The 22,639-nt window shown below is 56.4% G+C and overlaps 1 long non-coding RNA gene and 1 other non-coding gene across 3 annotated transcripts; both read left to right on the forward strand.

Moving 5' to 3' along the window:
* The first annotated feature begins 17,447 nt into the window (after positions 1-17,447).
* On the forward strand, positions 17,448-21,711 carry LOC137206554 (uncharacterized). Of its 2 annotated transcripts, XR_010934683.1 has the most exons (5): positions 17,448-17,745; positions 18,527-18,665; positions 19,234-19,704; positions 20,380-20,466; positions 21,237-21,711. It is a non-coding gene; the product is annotated as an uncharacterized lncRNA (long non-coding RNA). The 2 variants fall into 2 exon arrangements; XR_010934684.1 differs by lacking the exon at positions 18,527-18,665 and having other exon boundaries at positions 17,450-17,745.
* LOC137208299 (small nucleolar RNA SNORA62/SNORA6 family) lies at positions 20,954-21,103 on the forward strand. The gene has a single exon (XR_010935604.1). It is a non-coding gene; the product is annotated as a small nucleolar RNA SNORA62/SNORA6 family (small nucleolar RNA).
* Positions 21,712-22,639: the final 928 nt, after the last annotated feature.

The raw sequence follows: 22,639 nt of genomic DNA on the forward strand, positions 1-22,639 counted from the left end.
TATCATGAATTAGGTAGCTTTGCCCGTCTCTTAATTTCTAGTCAGCAAAATCTTGCCTCCATGTCCTGGGACCCGCTTCTCCCTGAACGGAGTCCTTCCTGCCAGAGTCTGGGGCAGCGATGGGCTCCACTGAACAAACACCCCACACGCTGTTCACGCTGCTCTGAGTGTTACATTTGGGTTGTTTCCAGGTTTTTTGCTCTATAAATAATACTGCCATGGACATTCCCACAAAATCCCCAAGTCCTCCACACGGGAATTTCTCCAGGGCTGGTGACAGGGAGGAGGCGCCCATCTGGGGTGTGCTCACCGGGCTTTTCCAAAATGCTGGTGCCAAGTGACCACCAACCCAGCGGGGCGTGAGGGTTCCCGCGCCCTCACCAGCCGCTTGTCTGGTCTTTTTTAAACTTCTGCCAAGCTGCCGGGTGAGTAATGATCTTGTATTGTGATCTTAACTCGCTTTTCCTGATTACTAATGAGGTCTGATAGTATCTGGGTTCCTCTTTGCTGAGCCACTTACCCGGTGTTAAGTCAGGCGCTTTGTCCTACTGACTCCTGTTAGAGTTTGGTTTTCCATATTCCCGGCCCTCCTTTTTTGGTTGAATGTACGCAGATCTCCTCCCACTCTGTGGTTTGTCTCCTCACTCCTTTTATGGGGCCTTTCAATGAACCAGAATTTCTTAATTTTGATGTATTGGAATTGATCAGTCTTTGCCTTTATGGCTATTATCTCGTAAATTGTATAAGAGGTCCATCCGCAGCCCAAAGTTACCAAGATGTCCCTCTATATTCTCTAAAATGCTCTAGTTTTGTGTTACATTTAAGGATTTTTCTACCTGGGTCATTTTTTTAGTGTGAAGTAGATCCTTATCTCCCACTTAACTCGCTGTTTATCTCTGTGTTCAATGCCCATTGGTCTCTGCAAACTTGGGGGCAGGGTTTGTGCAGTGACCCCCCCACCATAGATCCGAGAAGAGTTGTTGATTTTCTGTCTGTTCAGCTTCTTCCTTGTTGTGAGGACGGGGTGGCGATTTCCCAGCTCCGCGAATGCAAAACCAGAGCCGGAAGTGGACCTCCTCCGTTGGGTGTCAATACCACGTGCATGGCTTGTTCCTGAGCTCGCTGGTCTGTTCCACTGGTCTGGTCTGTTCCCTCATCGGTGCACCAGGTCTTGAAGATTAAAGCTATAATTGCCTCGATATCAGAGCCAGTCTGCCCCTTGTCCTTCAGAGCGGCTTAGCTATTCTCAGCTCTCTGCACCTCAACATAAATTTTTGAATCAATTTGCAATGATCCACCAAAAATAAAAAAAGAAATTTAGGCTGGGATTATACAAATCCACGGATTCCTTTTGGGGAGAACTGACTCTCAAGTTCAAGACTACAGCATTTCGTTGCTCTAATTACTTGGGTCTTGTACGTCTCTCAATTTTTCTCGATCAATTTCTTCTACAAGAATCTTACACATCTTTTGTTTTTCTTATGCATTTCATACTCTTATGTCTTTGTAAATGATAAATTTTCTAAATCTCAGTTTGTCACTGGCCTATAGAGAAACAGCTAAGTTTTACATGTCGATTTTGAATGTAGCAAACTTCCTGGGTCTCCTATTAATTTTGACAATTTATCTCCTTGTTTTTCAGCCCTTTCTCCACACATTATCATGTCCTCTGTGAACAGTGAAAGTTTTCTACTCTGCTTGTCGATCTTTGGCCGGGCCTCCAGAATGATGCTGAGTGAAACCGGTGGCAGGGAAATTCCTCCTTTTTCCCAGCCTCAGAGTGAAAGCTATAGGGTTTCTTATGCATACAATTAAGGTTAAGGAAGTTTCCTCTCTTCTTAATGGAAGCATGTTTTCATGAATGGATATGGGATTTTATCAAACATTTTTCATCTGTTGATGTGATCCTCCCCTTAAATCTGTTGAGATGGATGACTATATTAATTGATTTTGTAGAAATTAAACCACTATTTTATTTCTGGGATAAACGCAACTTGGTCATAACGTATTATCCCTTTTCTACATTGTAAAGATTCGTTGATTTTTTAGGGCCTATAATTTTCCTTTCTTGGACTGCTCTTCACGAGTTTTGTTTTCAAGGGCACCTCCTACCTTGCTGGGCCTGGAAGAGTTGAGTGGATCATTCGCTTCTTGAATATATTTGCTGAAAATCACCAGTGAAGGCATTTGAAGCTGGCATTTCTTAATAAGAATTTTTAATTTTAACAATTAAAAATATATAAAAGTATATTTATATATTTTTTATATTTTATAAATATTTTATATTTATATGGGTATTACTTCATATAAAAGTAATATATAAAGATTCTCATACATTGCTGGTAAGGGTGCAAGTTGATACCATCACTCTGGATGACAACTCAGCAATTTCTCCTAAAGCTAAACGATCACATCCCCAGTGTGACCACGACCTGAGCACACACATCTACCCGGACAAGTGAGTCCCACCTGCTTTACTCCGAGAGCCCAGAGCTGGGAACTGCCCACTTGTCCATCCACGGGGCTGCGGTTTGTCCCCACGCTGGAATCGTGCCCACCAGCAAAGCAGAGCACACGGCAGGTTCACGTGACACGAGTGGGTGTCGCAGGCACGGAACTGGGTGACAGGAGCAGATGCTGTGACCTCACCCACGTGGGCTCGAGAAGGAGCAAAGCCGAGTCGTGGAGACGACACCCGCAGGGCCGGGACTGGGGCAGGCGTTAAGTCACTGCCCTCGGTTCCCCACCCCCGACCCCCGGGGCCAGGGTTCCTCCCCCCGAGCGCCAGCCTGGAAGTCGAATCGCGGTCACTCAGAGGCGGGGCTTCTGGGGAGACGCTCCAGGCAGCTCTGGGGGGTCTGGAAGCATGAACGTCATATAGAAATTCAACCGTGTGTGACTTCACATTGGTGTGCGTTGCCTCATTCCCTGGCGAGCGAATGGACCGGAAGGGTCCCCTTGGCTGGTTCCTGGGCTTCCCGTGGGCCTGGGAAGGAGGCACTTTGGACATCATCTCATTGGACAAGCAGGGAAATTGACACCCAGAGAGGGAAGGGCCGCCCGAGGCACGCCTAAGTGCCACAGATCTGAGTTGGGCTGGACGTCAGGGAAGGGCTAGGGAACGCGCGTCCCTCGGCCCACGGTCAGACCAGAGACTCTCAGGCAAGACCTCCTTGGTCACGGCTACAGCGGGGACCCAGGCACCTGGGCCTGCTAAGTGGGAGCCTCTGGGCCCAGAGGCGGGCCCGGAGCTGCCTTTTCCAGGCCCCGGGGCCATCTGTGGACTCCCTACTTGGCCCCTTCTCCATGTGCCCAACAGAGCTTTGTCTGGTCCACCAGCTGGCCGCAGGGATGGGCTGTACCTCCAGCGGCTGGTGTCCTGGACATCACAGGAGGGCGGAAAGGGCAGGAGAACCCATCTGCCCTCAGCACAGACTCCTGCCACGGCCTCGGGCACTGATGACCCTGAGGTCATCATGACTGGCAGCGTGTCCCCAGCCACTCGACCTGGGGTCTGGGGTATCCGTGCAAGCCTGTGACTTGGGGTCCAGATTCTCCAGCACCGCTTTGGCCCTGGGCCAGCTGGTCCTCATTTTCACACAGCTGCTCAGTGACTTGGTCGTTTCATCCGGTGGGGACGCGGTTTCAGGATCCAAAGGCCCCTCCGCCTGCGAACTGCGAGCCTAGATTCGCCCCCCAGGGATGACCCCATCCGAGGACGCTGAAAGCCTCCCCGACGTTTGTGGGTGACACCGGTCCCTCCAGATACTTGGGTCTGTGGCCGGGATGTGTCCTCCCAGAGAGCAGAGCCAGGGTCGCGGTGGGAGAGGGGCCAGGAGGAGGGGGACGTTCCTCGACAAGAGGAGGCAAGGCCGCTCCACCGAATTCCGGATGCAGCTCCCAGCACAAGCCCGGTCTTGTGGGGACGGGCCGCCCCTCCTGGTGCTGACAGCCCGGCCCACGGGGCAGCCTCTCTGGGCTGCAGGTGGCCTGTTGAAGACGGGAGATCATCCCTAGGGCCGGGGAGATTGATGGCATTCCTAGGGACCCGCCCTGCAGCCCGTGTGGACGCAGCCCCAGATCCGGAGGCCAGTCTGCGAGCATCCGCAGGGCCGCAGGCCATGTCGAGATGAGCTGGCCCTGGCCCTGGGCCGGGGAGATAAGACACCTACACAAACAAGGGCACAAAGGCTGCTCTCATGGCCGCACCAGCTGCGTGCCAAGCCTTCAGCGGGCACTTTATGGCATGTTATCTGCTCTGCACCCCACAACAGCCCTGCCAGGTGGGATTTTCGCTCCCATTAAACAGATAAGGAGACAGGGTTCTGAGAGGCGAGGAGGTGGCCAAGGTCACGCAGGTTATAAAGTGGCTGGGCCTGGATTCCACCCAGGCCCACCTGGACAGAAGCCCACCTCCCTTTAATAGAGTAATAAATAGACTCTTTGTTTTAAAGAAAACATTTTGAAAAGCTATGCTGGTTCTGGGGAAAGAGCAGGGGTGGGACACGTGCACAGCCTCCACCCCTCCTAGCATCCCACAGACCTGGTCAGGAGATGCCACCTGCAGAGGCAGAAGCCCAGGGGCAGTGGGGAGAGAGGGCAGTGGCGCGAGGGCTGTGACACAGCCTGGTCTGCATGCAGAACCCACATAGGTCCGGGGGGTGGTGGCCCCAGGTGCCTCGAGCTCTGAGGGGGAAGACGGGGTGAGCCCGTGTGAGTCCCTGATCTGAGCCCCCATGACTCCCTTCCCTGACCCCAGCAGGATTAGGAGATTTGTTCAGATGACCTGGTCTCTGTGATGCCAGACTAGCTGAGACCTGGAAACCACAGGACAAACGGGAATCCAGAAGGTGGGTGTGAGAGCAGCCCAGGACAGGCAGGGTCTTCATCTCCAGCAGGAACCTGGGAGCATCTTCCCAGAAAACAGCACCACCCGGGAGCACGTGGCCCTGGAGATTTCTGGCGAAATGGTCCAGCTGGATCCCCTCACGCCACGGTCCCCAGGCTGCAGCAGGAAAAACAGGGACCAAAGCAGACCCAGAGATGCTGGTTCAGGACAGAGCCCAGGTGAGGAGACCAGGTGAGGAAACTTCTCAGATGACCTCGGTGTGAGGACAGGCCCGGCGACCATGAGATGGCCCCAGGCACTGTTGAGAAGGGGCACCCAGAATAGGAAATGAAGATAAAAATGGAAATAAAAGCCTGATAGTAAAACAGAAGATCTGGGTGATACGGTTGAAGAAATCTCCCAGAAAGTAGAGCCGAAGGACAAAGTGGTACAAAATTGGAGAAAAGAGTCTTAGAACCATGGACGACCAGGTCAGGGGGCCCAATGCCCAAAGAGGAGTTTAGAAAAAGAGACTAGAGAAAATGGACGGAAGGAAATCACTAACGAAACAGTTCAAGAAAATGTCCAGAACCGAGGGCATGTTTAGAGACAGAAACAAGGCAGAGAACCGGCCACAGAGCCCTGGGGGCAAAGGGACGAGCTGGAGCCACAGGAAGGAGGCGTCACTCAACGGTTCTGAATTCTGCACAATGGTGTGGAAGCTGTGAGTCCTCGGAACTAACGGTGTCTCCGCAGTTTTGGAGGGAAGTCATTGCAGCTGGGACTCCACTGGCAGCCACACAGCCAGCCAGGACAGCGCCAGCCACGTCTGGTGTGATCCTCCCAGACAACTTCATTCAGACACACACACGGCCACACGGTTTCACAAGCGGGTCCAGTTGTGAGGACGCTGTATCAAGGACGATGTTCTCTGTCACAACGTACACAGCGCTGCTCTCTTCTTGCCGGCCACGGGTGCTCCTTTCTACCCACGCTGAGACCAACTCAGCCACCACTGTGACGGGCTTGTAACCTGCTTCGGTGTTTCTGCTCTTCCCAGTAATTGTGCAGGGATTGTCCACGAGCAGGTCCCGGGGCCCGTGTGTGAGCATCTTAGTAAGACAGAGGCCCAGAAGCGGAATTCCCAGCGTGCATGCTCTCAACGTTGGCAGGTACTGCCCTCCAGGAGGGTGGACCCGGTTCACCACCCCCATGCTGGCGCGAGACGGCGCTCCGGGCAGCCTTGCCAGCCCGAAAGAGCCGCAGTGTCCTCAGTTGGTCAGTCTGGTAGCCAACCCCCCCCAAAAAGGGGCAGATGTGAGTTTCCCCGATCGCCTGTGAGGTGCACCCTTTCCTCTCCCATGACTCACAGGTGCCTGTCCTGTGCCCCTTCTTCTGTCACTTCTTTTCTTTTTATCTTTGACACGTAGATGCTCTTCCTATAACTGGAGTATTAACTCTGTTGAGTATACACGCTCCCATCCCACCATCCACATTTTAACTTCCATACACAAGTTTTAAATTTTTAGGTGATCAGACCTGTGAATCTTTTCCTCTATGGTTGCTGGGTTTGTATGTGGCTTATAAGACAGGCCAAGTCCCGAGGAGCTTCGGGTCCTAAGGGCCTTTCTCAACCAGGTGTAGGGGCTGGTCAGCGGCAGCCGGCCCCGCTTTCCCGCGCTCCAGGCAGGGGGAGGGGAACACCACCCTCCTCTCCCAGTGCCATTCCCTGAAGCCCCACCCCCTGAGGGGGGCTGCCCTCAACATGCACAGACAGCTTCCTGGTCTGGGGTCCAAACTGCTGGTCTGATTACAGGAGGAACGCAGACCTGGGGAGATATTGGGTGGCCGCCCCCCCAACTCTCTTCCTTCCTGGAAGACGCTGGTCAAGCCACAGAAGCCCAGAGGCCATCAGGACGTTGAGGGGACGGCCCACCCTCGCTGCCCAGGCGATGAGCACAGCCACCCTCAGGTGGCTCTGCAGGAACAAGCCCTGTGGCCCTGCTCCACGAGCTAGCACAGGTGACACTGGGCCCAGGATGCGCTGCAGGCCCCTTGCAGCCCCGTCGACCCCTTGGGCGGAGTCGCCATCATTCCGCTTCCCAGAAAAGATCCCTGAGGAACCAAGTGGCTGGGTGACCAGGAGCAAACACTGGGCCTAGATTTGAAATTAGGGAAGCAGCCTGACCATCGCCACCCTGGCAGGTGCCCAGCTCTCCCAGGAGATGCCCCGAGGGCAATAGACCAGCCTCCCCGCACGCTCCCCACTCCTCAGATTCCCCTGGGGTCTGTGCGTCCACACCACCTATGCCGGGAGGGAAGAACCCGGAATCTGTGCCTGTCCTGGGAGGGAAGGGGCTGAGCAGGGAGCCCTGAGCCTTGGGTTCACTGTCGCTCTGTCACTGCCTCTCTGGCCTTGCACTGCCACGTGCCCTCCCGAGACTGCTCCCTCTGCTGTGGTTCCCTGGGGGGCATCTCAGGGGCAAGTCAGCTCCCAGGAGTCTGGGCGCTTCCGAAATTGCTCCGGCATGTGGATCTGGGGGCAGTTGTCCTGAGAGCCTGGGTGCCTGCGTGTGTATACTTGTGCACGCACGTGCGTGCCCGTGAGCAGGCGTGTACGTGTGCACAAGCACTTGTGTGCTCGTTTGCAGGTGTGTGCAGGTGTCCTCCATCCACGTGTGCGTGCACACACATGTGTCGTGGACACACTAACTCAGCTCCCCCAGCCCCCCAGCAGCCCTGACTTGCAGCTGAACGAACAACACTCTCCCAGCAGATTCGTTTGTCTGGAGACCAGCTCAGAGGCTGGAGAGCAGAGCATCCCACGCGCTCCCACCCTCGGACAGAAAGTTTCTCCACCGAGAAGGCAGAAGTTCTTCTTTTTCTCCTTGTTTGTCCAGAGGCATCCACTGCACAATGTTCTGCTTATGAAAAGCCTCACGGTAGCCAGGGCTGCAAATCCAAGAGAGAAAGGGGGTGGGGGCGGGAGAAGCAGCTTCTATTTCCAACTGTAGCGAGACTTCTTCCCTTCAGGAGCAGGCCTCTCACTAAGATTTTCTGGTCAAGGACCTGACTCAAGAGGGTCCCCGCAGAACAAACGTACCTCCACCCGCCACTGCAGCTGGGACCCTCCCAGCACAGCCTTGGGGTCCACGGCTCCCGCAGGGGGCCCATTGCTCCGCTAGCCGCTGCCACCCTCGTGGGCGCACGTGGGGCCTCCACTTTCAAAGCCAGCCTGCACCCCCAGGAAACGGCCTCTCCACCCCTCGTCATTCTCCCAGGTCAATGAACTGTCCCTCTTCCCCGGGGCTGCTCCCGTGAGCCCAGAGGTTGTTTCCAGAAGGGCATCTGGCCACGTGGATCGCCAGACAGGCGCTGCCCCCGTTGAGGGGAGCAAACCCAATACGTGAAGGAAGCTGGAGGTCTGGGGACAGGTGGACCCCATCCAGCCCCCCTCTCTGGGCTGAGGGCCGGCCTCGGGGGCTCCTGGGTGGGGGACCCGGGCTCTCCCTCCTCGGGGCGGGGGGAGAATCCTGAGCAGCCCCGCCTCCAGCCGGCCCGGCTCCCTCCTCAGGCAGCTGCCCAGCTTGGGCTCAGACAGGGACCCCAGAGAACCACTTTCTCAACCCAGTGAATCCCCCTGGCCCCCACACCCACCAGCTTTTTAATGGTTAACCAGAGTAATAAAAACAGACGCTAATGCAGTTTTTGCTCCCTTATCAGCATCCCAGAAGCCCGTGAAGCGGTGAATGTGCCACTCGGGGACCCAGCCCGACCCCCTTTCATGTGCGGCCAGGCGACTGCAGCGGGAAAGAGCCTTTCCAAGCGAACGCCCTCGGCCAGTGCGAGTTTTGCAGTAAAACTAGAAAAGGAAATTCCTAATCTGCTGTTTCATGTGCGACAAGCGGTTTTGTGGCAGGACAGGGGCCTGAGAACGTTGTCCCTTCATCTGAGGCCTGGCCTCCTTCCTCCAAGAGAGCACATGCCTCGCCTGAGGCCTTTGTGCTTTGCTACCAGCCAGCCAGGCGCTACTGTGGGGACCAGAGACTCCGCCGGGCCTGCCTGCGTCCCCTCAACTTTGATCTGCATTTGGCACCGTGGACACTCCGGCCCCCATCCTGGCCCCGGGCCCCCAGGGCCTCGGTCCCCACGACGCAGCTTCCCCAGATGGCTCTCTGGCGCCGAAGGCGACCAAGCCCGGAGGTGGGGCTGCTGGCAGCCCTGGGAAACCGGGAGAAGACGGGCACATCAGGACTTGCGGAAGCTCGGCAGTGGGGCGCTGCCGTCTGGGGGCGCCCGCCCTGTGCCGAGCTCGCTGAGCCTTAATGGCTGGGGCACATTTTACCACCAGCTCTTAAAGCACAGCGTTCTGGTCATGTTCGCAAGTCTAGGAAATGTGAATGTGCTTTACCAAAAGACAAAATTCCAGAAAAATAGTTCCGACTGATATTTTTTGAAGTTTTAAGGGTCAGGCCTCGTATCTGAAAAGATGCTGGATGCAGGAGCAGAGGCGTGAACGAATCGGTGAGTGGACGAATGAATGAACGGCACCTTCCTCTTCCAAGAACGAGGGGAACGGCCCAAGAGCGCCCCCATTTGGGGTCTGAGGGCCACAGGCTCCTTCTTTTTCCTTTAAGGGCCTGGTTCCGGGGCCCCAGGGCAGAGTGGACGCTGCCTAAGGGCTGGGGCAGCCCAGGGGCTGCCCCATAAGTCCTTCTCCTCTGAGAAAAGCGAGGTCCCTGTTCTGAGTCTGGCTCCACTACCCTTTCTGCTGAATTTTCACCTGTCCCCCCGCAGTCCCGATGGGGTGTCTGAGGACGCTCTGTGCAGAGCCCCATGGCCCCCTCCATCCTTCCCCCACCCTCCAGGGGTGCCCGGGCCAGGTGCTGGGACCCACAGGTGGAAATGGGTCACAGTTCCCACCCTCGGGGGCCTCAGGATCTGGTGGAAGAGAAAAACATGGAAACATCACCCGGATTTAGGGTTCAGGCAACTCCTTCAGCCTCGATCCCACCATGTGAAGGTTGGCCAAAGGGCAGATGGCCACCTGCACGACATCAGCAGGTGCCCCGTGAAGGGGGAGGCGAGGGTCTTTCAGCGTTGCAGCCGAGGGCACCTGGATGTGAGACCATGGGAGAAGGCGCAGGGGGTGGGCTGGACAGGAAGGTGGGCACACCTCTTCCAAGTGCAGTGACGCTACTGTCTGGGTCTCTGGATTTATCATGCTGACCAGAGCTGCTAAGTTTAGGGAGACGGTTGGTGTCTGCTTCACTCCAGCTGGGATGCACACTGGTGAGTGAGTACACGGTAGGTGGGAAAGGTGTGTGGACCCTGCCACCTGACTTGCCCAGCCACCCTCTGCAGGGCTGTCACATGGCCACAGCAGCCTGGTCCTGGGTCCCTCCAGCTGGAGGAGAAAGTTCGGATGTATGGAATTTGCAAGGAGGCCCACGATGCAGAAATCCCACAAAGGGGCCCGCCTGCGTCTGCACTGACACCAACCAGGCTGCTGGCCCACAAAAGATTCCCAACGGCCCTGGAGACACCAGAATGGCCCAGCTCTCACTGCTGGGAATGAGCCCAGCCAGACAGGCCCCCAGCCCAGCAGCTGGTCTGGTGCGTCCTGCTGCCACCGACCAGCAGGGTGAGCCCAGGTGGCCCTCAGACCTCACTCTGACCCTCGGCTTCCAGACCCAAGGTCTGTTTCCCTTCAAGGTGGTGGTTCCAACACTTTGGGCAGTAAGGTCAGAGCTCAGGGGGTCAGAATCCCCGGACCTGCGGGAGTGTCGCCAGCTCTCGAGGGACGGGACCTCCCAAAGCCCACAGGAACCTCGCTGCCCAGCCTATGACCAGCAGGGCACAGCAGGACGGTCCATCTTACAGACAGAGGAGCAGGACACGGGGAGGCAGAGAGGCTCAGGAAAGCACCAGGCGGGCAAGTCCTGAGGAGTATTTATAGCTGGAAAACGGCACCCTGTGAAGACAAGGGCTGTCTCGAGTCCAGAGCTGAAAGTTTGCTCTAAGTTCACGGGTGCCTCTTGGCCCGTGCCACGAACATCCTTCCTGGGGCTGTGGGAGGAACGCAGATGGATGCATGAGAAGCGGCTTCCTGGCCTGAGATTCTGGGTAGGCCCGGCCTGGAGGGGCCCGGGGACCCCACAGGGAGTCGGGGGCAGCTGCCCAGTCAGTATTCTGACTCCTGTCGCCCTCCTTTCCAGGGTTCACCTCCGACAGCCCCCCTTCTCAAGAGCCTGCCTGCTGACTCGAGTCCAGCTGTCCTCCCGGGGCAGTGGCATTTCAAAGGGTCCCAGAGGATGAAGAGGAGCTCGCCAGGCAGAGAGGAGGGAGGGCCGCGGGCGTGGGAACCGAGGGAGCCCAGCCTCAGGGAGTGACCGCGTGCAGACATGCGAGGACAGCAGGGACAGCAGGGCCGGGCGGGGGCGCTGTGGCTCTGGAAAGCCCCGGGGTGGGGGGCTGAGGGGCTGCTGGCGGGAGCCCGGCCGGAGGCCGCCCTGGCTGCTGGCTGGCGGCTTCACAGGAAGAGGTTTTCCTTCTTCTCCGGCTGGAGACAGCGGAGGAGAGGGCGTGGGTGGGAGGGAGCTGGGGAGTGCCCCCCCCACCCCCGCCCGGCCGGCTCAGGCGGAATCCAGGAGGAAGGAAGGAAGCTGCAGGCAGGCGGCAGCTTGTTGCGGTGGGAGGGCGGCTGCCCGGCCAGGCGTGCACCACGCGGGCTGGGACACGCCACAGCTCAGCCAGCCTCCCCTCTCAGCGTCCCCCTCGACGTCCTGGCTCCTTGACAGTCTCCACCGTCTCCGCTGCAGGTCGAGTGGGGCCCCCCCGGGAGAAGGGGTCCAGGAGCTGGGACTTAGGTTTCATCCTCACATCTGCCTGTGACCAGCCTGGTGCTCGGCCTGTGGGGACGGAGGGATATGTCTGCAGCTGGGAGGGCCTGGGACATGAGACTTGGGCCCGAGGGAACATCCAGACAATGAGAGGACATGAGGCACCAACCCTCCCAGCAAGAGTGGGAGGCTCATGGAGCTGGAGATCAGTCCCTTCCTGCATCTGAGCCCCAGCATCCTTGTCTGAGCCGTGGGCCAATAGCCTGTTACAGGCTCACCTTATCAGAGATGCTGGGCACAGGTGCTCCCTGAGGGCCGTGTGGATGGATAGCTGGATGGACGCGTAGATTGATGGATAGATAGATGGGTGGGAGAATGGGTGACGGGTGGGTGGGTGGATGGGTAATGGGTGGATGCATGGATGGATAGATGGTTGGATGGGTGGGCGGTTGGACGGGTGGATGACTTGTTGGTGCAGCAGAACTTCAGAAAATGTAGCGGCAGGTGCAGATGGAGAGTATCGTTAGTCCCGTAGTGTTTCCTGCGTGGCCGCTATGCGTCCATCTGTGTGCATGGCACTGGATGAGGTGCTGCATGACAAACAGAACCAGACTTCGCAGAGGGAGCTCTGGGGTTGAGCACAGCATCTTCTGTTGCAGATGATGATAGCACTAGTACTCAGTGAAACCAGAGGCAGCCCCAGCAAAGACAGCCCTTACCCCCTCAATACCAGGGCCAGCACAGATGCCCTGGAGAAATGAGGCTGTGGTCAGACAGGCCCGGCTGCAGGAGAGGGTCCACAGTGGGGAGGGTGGGCAGAGTCAGGCCAGTGTCCTCCAGCCTGGCCGAGGATGCTCTGTGAGTGGCCCCTGAGGGTCTGGCCCTACCCCCCGGCCCCTGACCCTTGTTCCTTTTTGTGTCCCCCTCATGCCAGGCTCTGGTCAGCTCCCTGTGGAAGCTCCCACGTGGAGCTTTGTGAAGATCTCTTGGCATTCACTGGCTGTCCGGGACCCTCTCCCGTTGACATGTGAAAACAGTGAAAGAGGAGCTGGAGGTTGGCCTCTGGGAGCACTTAGAAGGCCGCCCTGGTCTTAGGACTCTCCAGGTCTCCCTGAGAACCCCTGCTTCTCTCTCCACTTCTGGTCTCTCCTTTGGTCCCAGCCTCTGTTTCCCCGTGTCTTCTGCTCCCTTGTGTCTCAGGCTTACATGAGGCCCTTACCTTACATCAGCTCCACGGACTGGCAATTCTTCAAGTTTCGGAGCCCAAGCCCATGACAGAGAGCTGTTCCCATTGTGCAGCCATCAGTGGAGGCCTGGTTGTATTGGTCATGGGTCCGCAGGCAGCCCCTGGACAGGGTGTCCTTGTGTTGGCTCTTTTCTGGGTCAGGCTTGGCCTGACTGGAGTTCCAGACCTGGAGCCACCCATGTCAGGGACAAACGGCTCTGTCTCCGGATTCAGCACCATTAAAAGGACAGTAAAGGGACACCATGAGTAACTCCATGCTAGTAAGTTCTGCAGCTGAGAAAAAAAGGAAAAAAATTATTTAAAAAACACAAACCGTCAAAACTCAACCAAGATGAAACAGATCATTTGAATGGTCCTATAATCACGGAAGAAATTGAATTGATAATTTAGAATTTACCCCCAAAAGAAATCTCCCAGATCCAGTGGTTTCACTAGAGAATTCTAGCAAAAATTTAAAGAAGGAGTGACACCAATTTTACACAATTTCTTCCAGAACATAGAAGAGGAGGGAATACTTCCCAGCCTATTCCATGAAGATGGCATGATCCTAGTACCAAAACCAGACAAAGACAATATAAACACAAACACCAAAAACCACTACAGACCAATGTCTCTCATGAACTTAGGTGCAAAAATCCTCCATAAAATAAAAGCAAGTTGAATCCAACAATGTATAAAAAGAATTAGACACCAAGACCAAGTGGGATCTATCCCAAGTTTGCAAGTCTAGTCAATGTTAAAAAACCAGAAAATGGGGCTTCCCTGGTGGCGCAGTGGTTGAGAGTCCGCCTGCCGATGCAGGGGACACGGGTTCGTGCCCCGGTCCGGGAAGATCCCACGTGCCGCGGAGCGGCTGGGCCCGTGAGCCATGGTCGCTGGGCCTGCGCGTCCGGAGCCTGTGCTCCGCAACGGGAGAGGCCACGGCAGTGAGAGGCCCGCGTACCGCAAAACAAACAAAAAAACCCAGAAAATGTAATTTACCACGTCAACAAGCTAAAGAAGAAACAGCATATCAATTGACGCAGAAAATGCCTTTAACAAAATGCAGCACCATAAGAAACATAAGAAAACATAACATAACAACAACATCCGTAAGAAAACCCCGGGCAAACCGGGCGTAGAGGGTGAACCTCTTCAGCTTGATAGGAGACAGGATTGTTCTCAAGGTTGGAGATGATCCTGCACAGCCGGAAATATTAGTTATTATAAATAGCAAACAAACACACAAGCATTCATCATTTTTGAGCATGTACTATGCTCAGGTGTCGTCCGGAGCATTTAACATAGCCATGTCCCAGGAGAGAAAACACTGGGGCCGTTCCTCCCACCTCTCTTAGCTTAACTTGGCTCCCGCTCCTGATGCTGGAGCCCAGTGGCCAAGCCTGACCTGGAGCTCCTCCCGGGAGCACACAGGCCGTGTGATGGGGACGAAGGCCAGCAGGCCTGAGGTCCTGGGGGAGGCCCCAGCTGGGGAGCAGAGGGGCAGACGGGCTGGGCTCCTGGTGGGCAGGGCGTCTGGCTGTTTGTGGGAAGGCCGATGATGGGGAAGCCACATCAGAGGGCCGTGGCCTTCCTCCGGCCTGGTTGCCTGCTTCTGAGCAGGGGGAAGCACAGTGAGATCACCTCGTGTGCTGCCCCATTTCTTAACGATGAACAAGACGTGAGGTAGTATGACAACACACCCCACTAGCGGGTGCTGGGTCAAGAGCATTTACAGTACTTCTTCCAGGTGTGCTGGAAATCTCATACCGACGGTAATGAAGGCCTCCTAGTTCCAGCCCAGCCCACACTGGCCTGAAATGGCCTTTTTAGCCACTGACTTCCTTTCCCGTGGGCGTCTGGGGCCTGAGGCCTCAGGACTGCTGGGCTTCGGGGTGGGGAGAAAATGTCCCTCAGCCTCAGCTCTGAGTACGTTGTGGGTATGGGTCAGTTCAGGGCGAAAGAGGAGCCTTGGGGCTTATCCCCTCCCACCTCCCCACTCCCACCCTCTTACAGAGCCAAACGCCCAAGGTGGGGAGGGGAGAACTCAGGAGGGAGGCCCGCGGGTCTGCGTGACGCGGGGCCCAGAGCCGAGGAGAGCAGAGGCCTGGGAGGAGGGGCGGGGGGACACACGTAAGTTCTGTGGGAGGCCAGCCGTCGGGCCCTGCCGCCCTGAATGGGGCCCATCCCGAGCCTAGAGCACGAGGACCCAGAAAGCACAGGGCCCGGAGCAGGTGCTCAGAAAGCCTCAGGCCTGGAGGCGGAGGGCATCGCTGCAGCCCAGGCTTTCCAGAGACCATCCTCTCCCTCAGCCTCGCAAGGAGACCCCAGCCTCCCTCCAAGGTGCGCCCCGCCCACAGCCCCCCCTTGGCCAGGAGCAGACGCGTCAGAAACAGACAGACTGTCGTCGCCAGGGCCCCCCTCTCTCAAGGCCTTTGGCGGCAGGATGGGCGCTTTGAACGCGTGTCACCCAGGAGGTGACAGCCTGTCCGCCGCACTCCGCACCCAGCTGTTGGGTCACGCGGCTGGGAGGGAACGGAGGGCCCCGGGCTCGGATGGGGACCTCTGCCCCGCGTGGCCCCCGTCTCTAGACTCTCGTCTAAGAGCCATGGCGCAGGGCTGGGACCTGGCGAGGATTTTGTGCTGCAGAAGGGGGCCAGAGCCGCCGGTTTGGGGTGTTTGTCGCACAGCAGTGGTGCCGGGGTGACACGTCTGTCCCTCGGGCTTGGGGCTGAGGCCTGCGTTCGCTTCACTCGAGTGCTGGCTTCCGAGTTGGGGAGTCTTGGCGGTTCTCTGCCGGCAGGTCCCACGAGACCCTGCCCATGGCCACCGCCCACACCTGGGTCTGTCCCTCCTTCGTGCTCCGGCAGATACCCCTTGAACACTTGCACAGGAGGGGCCATCCTGGCCACAGTGCACTGTGAGGGCCCTGCCGTCGTGGAGGACAGACGTGCGAGGGCGGAGGGAGAAGGTCCCCGAAGGAAAGCACATGCCTGGCTTCAGGCAGGGAAGACCCTCACTCCACCCCAAGCCTTCAGATCAGCCCCATCTGGAGCCCCACCTCTCGAATCCCTACACGGGCCACTGTGCCAGCCTTTGCCGTCTCCTTGGACCTGCCGAGGTCCTGTTCACCTCGGCGCCTTTGCAGGTGCAGCGCTCTCTGCCCAGAAGGCTCCTGTCCCTGCAGGAGCCCCCAGTTTCCCCTCGTGTCCTTGGCACCAAGTCTGGGGCCGCGTTGTTCACCCGTCTGTTTGCGGGTTTCGTGGCTGCTTCTCCCCCTGGCTCCTGAGTTTCCTGAGAGCAGGAACCATATCCTCTTGGCCGTCATGTAACCTTGGTGATGAATAGCAGGCAGCCAGGAAACATTGCCGGGCACACAGGTGAGTGGGTTGGGGGCAGCAGGGAGTGATGTGGTCTGATCTGCGCTCCTGAAAGGACTCTTGGAGAAAGAAAGCCCACAGCGATGGTAGAGGGGCCGCAGGCTGCCGAGGGCTCAGGAGGAGGGAGGGGCAGATGGGTGAGCACAGGGATTTCCTCAGGGCAGTGAAATTACTCTGCACAAAGCCATAACTGCATTTGTCAAAACGCTAAGAATATAAGACCCCAAGAGTGAACCTATTGTAAACCACGAACTTTAGTGAATGATAATGCTGCCATATTGGCTCATCAGCTGTGACAAGGGGACTGACGGCATGTGTGTGGTGGAGGTAAATATGGGGACCCTCTGTACTTTCTGCTCAATTTTCTGTAAACTTAAAGCTGCTCTAAAAACAATTGTCTCTTAATTTTTAAAAATCTCTCAGAAACCACAATGAGACAATTTTGCACCCACCAGAACGGCTAAAATGAAAACAGACAGTGACAAACGTTGACGTAGACGTGGAGCAGCGGGTTCTCTCCCGCACCGTCGGGGGGAGGGACGCTGGCAGGGTCTCCAGAAGGGAGATTGGTTCCCACAGACACGTGCGCAGGTGTGTACCACATACGTGTCCAGACATGTACCCATCACACCAGAAACGTCCAGGAGGGGTGAGTGCATCATGGCCGTTTTGTACGGCAGAGCCACAGAGAAGTGACAGTGGCACGTGGATGAATGTCATAAACTTTACAGTGAGCGACAGGAGCCAGACGCAAGCACGCCCAGCGTGTAGCGAAAACAGTCAAAACCAAGGTGCGATCATGGAAGTTTTGTGTGGCTGGAGCAGGGGGCAGGCGGATGACCAGCCCAGGTAGGGGTCCTCACCTCCTGTTGTTGGCCCAGCAGCCGGCCCTCACAGCTGCTCCAGTTCTGGCAGAGGTCCCCCTCCTGCCTTCCCCCTCCCCCCCGCCCCCTCCCTCATCCCCCATTGTCCCCCATCCCCCTCCCTCATTCTCCCTCCCCTCCCCCCATCCCCCCCCCTTCAGGACCATGGCAAAGGCCAGCGATTTCTCTAGGGAACTGGCCTAACTGGGCAAGGACTTTTTGAACCAGACTTCAGAGTGGAATTTTTTTTCTCTCAAAATAGAGAGGAATTGGCTGTCCAGGAGTTAAAGATAGAATCCTGTGGCAAGGCCAAGGTCGGAGCGCCTGTCCCAGCTGGCAGAGAGGAAGGGCTGTGGAGGCCTGGCCGCCACTGCTCCCGGGGGCTGCGGCGGGTGCTGAGTCACACGGCTGCACCCACACTCCGCAGCCCCTACAGTGGGCTGGGGCCAGTGCTGAATCGGGACTCAGCGGGAGACATCTGTCCTGCGAGGCAGTAAGGGCAGGGGGCCTTGAGGGGCCTCAGTGTGAGAGCCAGGTCAACTTCCACGGAGGGTCTCTGGAGGGCTTCCTTGAGGAGGGGACCACGTGGAGGCAACAAAGTACGCCGGTAAGCAGGAACCTGTCAGCAACTCAGGGCCTGGAGTCCAAGAGGTCCAAGGGCAGTGCCGGGCAGTCAGCTTGGGACCAGCAGGGCCCGGATGTCAGCTCTGAGGGTGCATTTTATTTGTGGACAGTGAGGAAGCGCTGCCAGTCGTGCAGCAAAAGGAGATCAGGGGCTGGTGCAGCAGGGAGGCCAGGGGCTGGTGCAGCCAGGAGGCCAGGGGCTGGTGCAGCAGGGATGCCAGGGGCTGGTGCAGCAGGGAGACCAGGGGCTGGTGCAGCAGGGAGGCCAGGGGCTGGTGCAGCAGGGAGGCCAGGGGCTGGTGCAGCAGGGAGGCCAGGGGCTGGTGCAGCAGGGATGCCAGGGGCTGGTGCAGCAGGGAGGCCAGGGGCTGGTGCAGCCAGGAGATCAGGGGCTGGTGCAGCAGGGGGGCCAGGGGCTGGTGCAGCAGGGAGGCCAGGGGCTGGTGCAGCAGGGAGGCCAGGGGCTGGTGCAGCAGGGAGACCAGGGGCTGGTGCAGCAGGGAGGCCAGGGGCTGGTGCAGCAGGGGGGCCAGGGGCTGGTGCAGCAGGGAGGCCAGGGGCTGGTGCAGATGAGCGTCCAGCAATGGGGAGAGCCTGCCAAGGTGACGGTCCTGCTGAGAGCGGGACCAGCAGGGGCACGCAGAGTTGGGGGCACTGGGGAACAGCGGGCCAGAGCGGGGCTCCCCATGCCCCCCCACTCCGAAGGGAGCATGTGGGGCTCCTGACGGCCAGGTCCGGTCCATCGAGGGGTGGCCTGTCCCTAGGGTGGCGTCGTGCCCGGCTCCACACATGGCTCTCCTGAGAGGGGCAGGCCAAGGGGTGGCTCGGCGCTCGACCAGAGACCACGGGCGACTTCCAGCTGCCACCGCAAGTAAGGACAGATTCTCCTCACAGGAAGCCCAGGTGTGTGTTCACTGCGGTGGAATGTGTGTGTGTTTGAGGACACATCCCCACCGGGGGCCCGGATAGAGGGCAAGACACCTGGGGGCCGTGCAGCCCGCCCTGCACCCAGCGCCCTCTCGGCCTGTGGCCCTGGGGCCTGGTGCCACCTCAGGGCTGCACCTGGCAGAGCCCAGGCCTCCGCACGGAGCTGGCAGCCCTGCCAGGGCTCTGACTCACCTCTCAGGGCCACTTCTTCCTGCAAAGCCGAGCGCTCTCCAGTGCCAGGCGGGAGGTGGCCGTGCACCTGGAGGGGCCTCAAGCCCCCAGAGGGAGAGCTGGGTGACAACAGGGAGGGGCCGGCCCTCGCCTCCCCACCTGTTTGCCTCGGGGCGCCTTCCCTTCCCAACACTTCTGCAGCCTGGACCCCTTGGCATGGTGTCTGGGAGCCCCCAACGCCCCACCTTCATTCCAGGGGCGGGGGCAGGAGGGGAGTTAGCCCACGTGGGCATTCGTAAGCAGATGCCCCTAATGAGCCCGGAAGGCTGGAGCCCCAAATACAACATCCTGACCTCAGTGTTAACCTCCACAGGGGCTGCTGGGCCAACCAAGCCCCTCCGTCTGCCTGAGTCATTCCAGGTCACAGAACTCACCGTCCAGGTGGCCGCTGCTCGGGGCCGCACTGGCAAGAGGAGGGGAAGGACTCAAACCCAGGCCCCGCTCCCAAATCCCCGGCCTCTAAGGCGGCCTCTGTGGGCAGGGGCAGGGCACGAGCCCAGGATGCCATGTGGTGGCTCAGGACACACACCCGAGGGAAAGAGAAAGTAAGGCCAAAGCCACGGGTGCCCCAAGGCCTGGTGTGGCGGGGGGCCTTGGGGAGAAGATCCCCCATAGCCCAGCTAGGCCCTGGTCTCGTGTTCCCCACCAGTACTTGACCCTGTGGCCACTCTGGTTGGCCAGGCCCATCCACCCATCACAGAACCTCTTCCCCGACTGCCTGCTGATCGACACCCACAATCTGCGCACACGGAGATGCCGAGACCTGTGATGTCTGGTCTCCAAGGTATGAACGCTCCTGGCCCCAGAAGGGCTGAGGTCCAGCTCTGAGCGACCCCGAGATCAGGGCTGGGAGGAGACACCAGTGGTTCCCACCCCACCCAGGATGCTGGGGTTACGTGTCCTCCAGCTCAGGACAGGGGTTTGCAAACCTCGGCCTGAGGCCACAGACTTACACGTATTTTATCAAATAAAGTTTGACAGGAACACAGCCATGTCCATCATACAGCCCGAAAGCCTAAATATTTACTACCTGCCCATGGCATACCCATGGCATATGTGATAGCAAAATGTAAAATAATTAGGAAGCAATGAGTTTGAAGTATTAATTTGCTTTTTAAAAAACAACTTTATTGACTTATCATTTTCATACAATAAACTACATGTATTTAAAGTGTAAAACTGATAAGTGACATGTTGTGTATGTATATTATTTGTACATAAACATACCTGTGAAACCATCCCCACAATAAACTAATGGACATGCCCATCACCCCGTGCTACGTTAGTCTGTGTTTCCTAGAGCTTGTACAAGCAGAATCATGTGATGTGAAAGCTTTTCCTCTAATTATCCTGAGATTCATCGTGCAGTGCCTTCCCATTCTTTTTTGTTGCTGAGTACTATTCCATCAGTGAACACACTGCAACATGTTGATATGTTCGCCCATTGATGGACATTCAGGCTCCGTCCAATTCTGGACCGCCACAGCCAAGACGCTCTGAGCACCTGGGTACAAGTCTTTGCAGGAGCCGATGGTCACTTCTCTTGGTGAGTCCCTAGGCATGGAACAGCTGGCCCACGTGGCAGGTATATGTTCAAGTTTCTAAAACAGCCAGACCGCTTTACAAAGTGTTTTTTTGTTTGTTTGGTTGGTTTTTAAATTATTTCTTTATTTAGTTTTATTTCTGGCTGCCTTGGGTCTTTGTTGCTGTGCACGGGCTTTTCTCTAGTTGTGGCGAGCGGGGGCTACTCTTCGTTGCAGTGCACGGGCTTCTCATTGGGTGGCTCCTCTTGTTGCGGAGCACGGGCTCTAAGGGCGCGGGCTTCAGTAGTTGTGGCACTCGGGCTCAGTAGTTGTGGCTCGCAGGCTGTAGAGCGCAGGCTCAGTACCTGTGGCGCACGGGCTTAGTTGCTCCGCGGCATGTGGGATCTTCCCGGACCCGGGCTCAAACCCGTGTCCCCTGCACCGGCAGGCGGATTCTTAACCACTGCACCACCAGGGAAGTCCCTACAAAGTGTTTTTTTAAAGTATTCCTCAGCATATTGTTAGAGCTTGGAGTTGAGGCAACTGGCCAATGAACTCACAAGTGTAGGTAGTGTGCTATGTGAGGGGCAAGTTTTTCACTAACACCACAAGGGTCTCTCGCCCAATGAGTGGAGTCTGATAATAATACTTGCTACAAATGTATGATTTTAATATATGAAAGCTTTAAGGAGAGAGGAAAACATTTTAAAAATGGCTTGTGTTTTCTTCTGCTTTTCTCCGTTATTTCTTCCTCTTGGACCTCTCAGGCATTACTCGGCCATTCTGTTTTCAGACCAACTTGATGTATCCTGATGTAAGATCCTAGAAAGGGAGCTCACTCAGTGGGTCTGATGTGGTGGATGCTTGCCCGGGAAGTTCTGCGCGTGCGTGGCACCATCTCCCGTGAACACCCGTAGGAGGTCATGCCTGACCTCTACAACTACAGAAATCCTGAAGAGATTGAAAAGGAAGAGCAGGCAGCAGCTGAGAAGGCTGTGACCAAGGAGGAATTTCAGGGTGAATGGACTGTTCCAGCTCCTCAGTTCCCTGCTGCTCAGCCTGAGGTGGCGGACTGGTCCGAAGGTGTGCAGGTGCCCTCTGTGCCTGTTCAGCGGTTCCCCGCTGCTCAGGCCACTGAGTGGGTAGGAACCGCCACCGAGCGGTCTTAAGCTGTTCTTCCACAAACTCTTAAAATGGAAATAGGTTGACGGAAAATAAAGTTTCTAAAAAAAAATTAAAATAAAAAAATAAAGTATTCCCACCCACGATGTATGCGAGACCCAGTTTCTCCTCGTCTGTGGTCAGTCTTTTTAATCTTAACCGTCCTAATAAACGTGCAGTAAATCTCACACAGACTTCACTTTTATTTCCCAAGAGCCAATGACGTGGAGCATCGTTTTATGTACTTCTTTGTCATCTGTGGATCTTATTTTTATATATCTTCTTTTCTTTTTATTGGGGTTGTTTGTATTTTTATTATTGAGTTTTGAGAGAATTTACATATCCTGAATACAAGTCCTTTATCAGGTACAAGAGGTCAAAGATTTTGCTCCAGAGTCTATGACTTGTCTTTTCATTCTCTTAACAGTGTCTTTTGTTTTTACTTTTGTTTTTTTGCAGCACGCGGGCCTCTCACTGCGGTGGCCTCTCCCGTTGCGGAGCACAGGCTCCGGACGCGCAGGCTCAGCGGCCATGGCTCACGGGCCCAGCCGCTCCGCGGCACGTGGGATCCTCCCGGACCGGGGCACGAACCTGCGTCCCCTGCATCGGCAGGCGGACTCTCAACCATTGCGCCACCAGGGAAGCCCTTAACAGTATCTTTTGAAGAGCAGAAGGTTTATACTTTTGATAAAGTCAACGTATTAACTTTTTCTTTTTATGGATTGTGATTTTGGGGTCATATCTAAAAAATCTTTGCCTAACTCAAGGCCACAAAACTTCCTCTTCTATGTGTTCTTCTAGAAGTTTTTAGCTTTGCATTTAGGTCTACATTCTATTTTGAGTTAATTTTTGTATGTGCTGTAATGTATAGATCAAAGTTCTATAGATAGATAAATGATAGATGATTGATAGATGGAAGATAGATAGATAGGTAGATAGAGAGACAGATGGATATAGATATAAATAGAGACTGATCCAGTTGCTCCAGATCCCTTGTTTAAAAACACTGTGCCTTCCCAGTGGTGCTGCCTCTGC

This window comes from Pseudorca crassidens, chromosome 15 (genome assembly GCF_039906515.1).
Source record: "Pseudorca crassidens isolate mPseCra1 chromosome 15, mPseCra1.hap1, whole genome shotgun sequence".
Classification (NCBI taxonomy): domain Eukaryota; kingdom Metazoa; phylum Chordata; class Mammalia; order Artiodactyla; family Delphinidae; genus Pseudorca; species Pseudorca crassidens.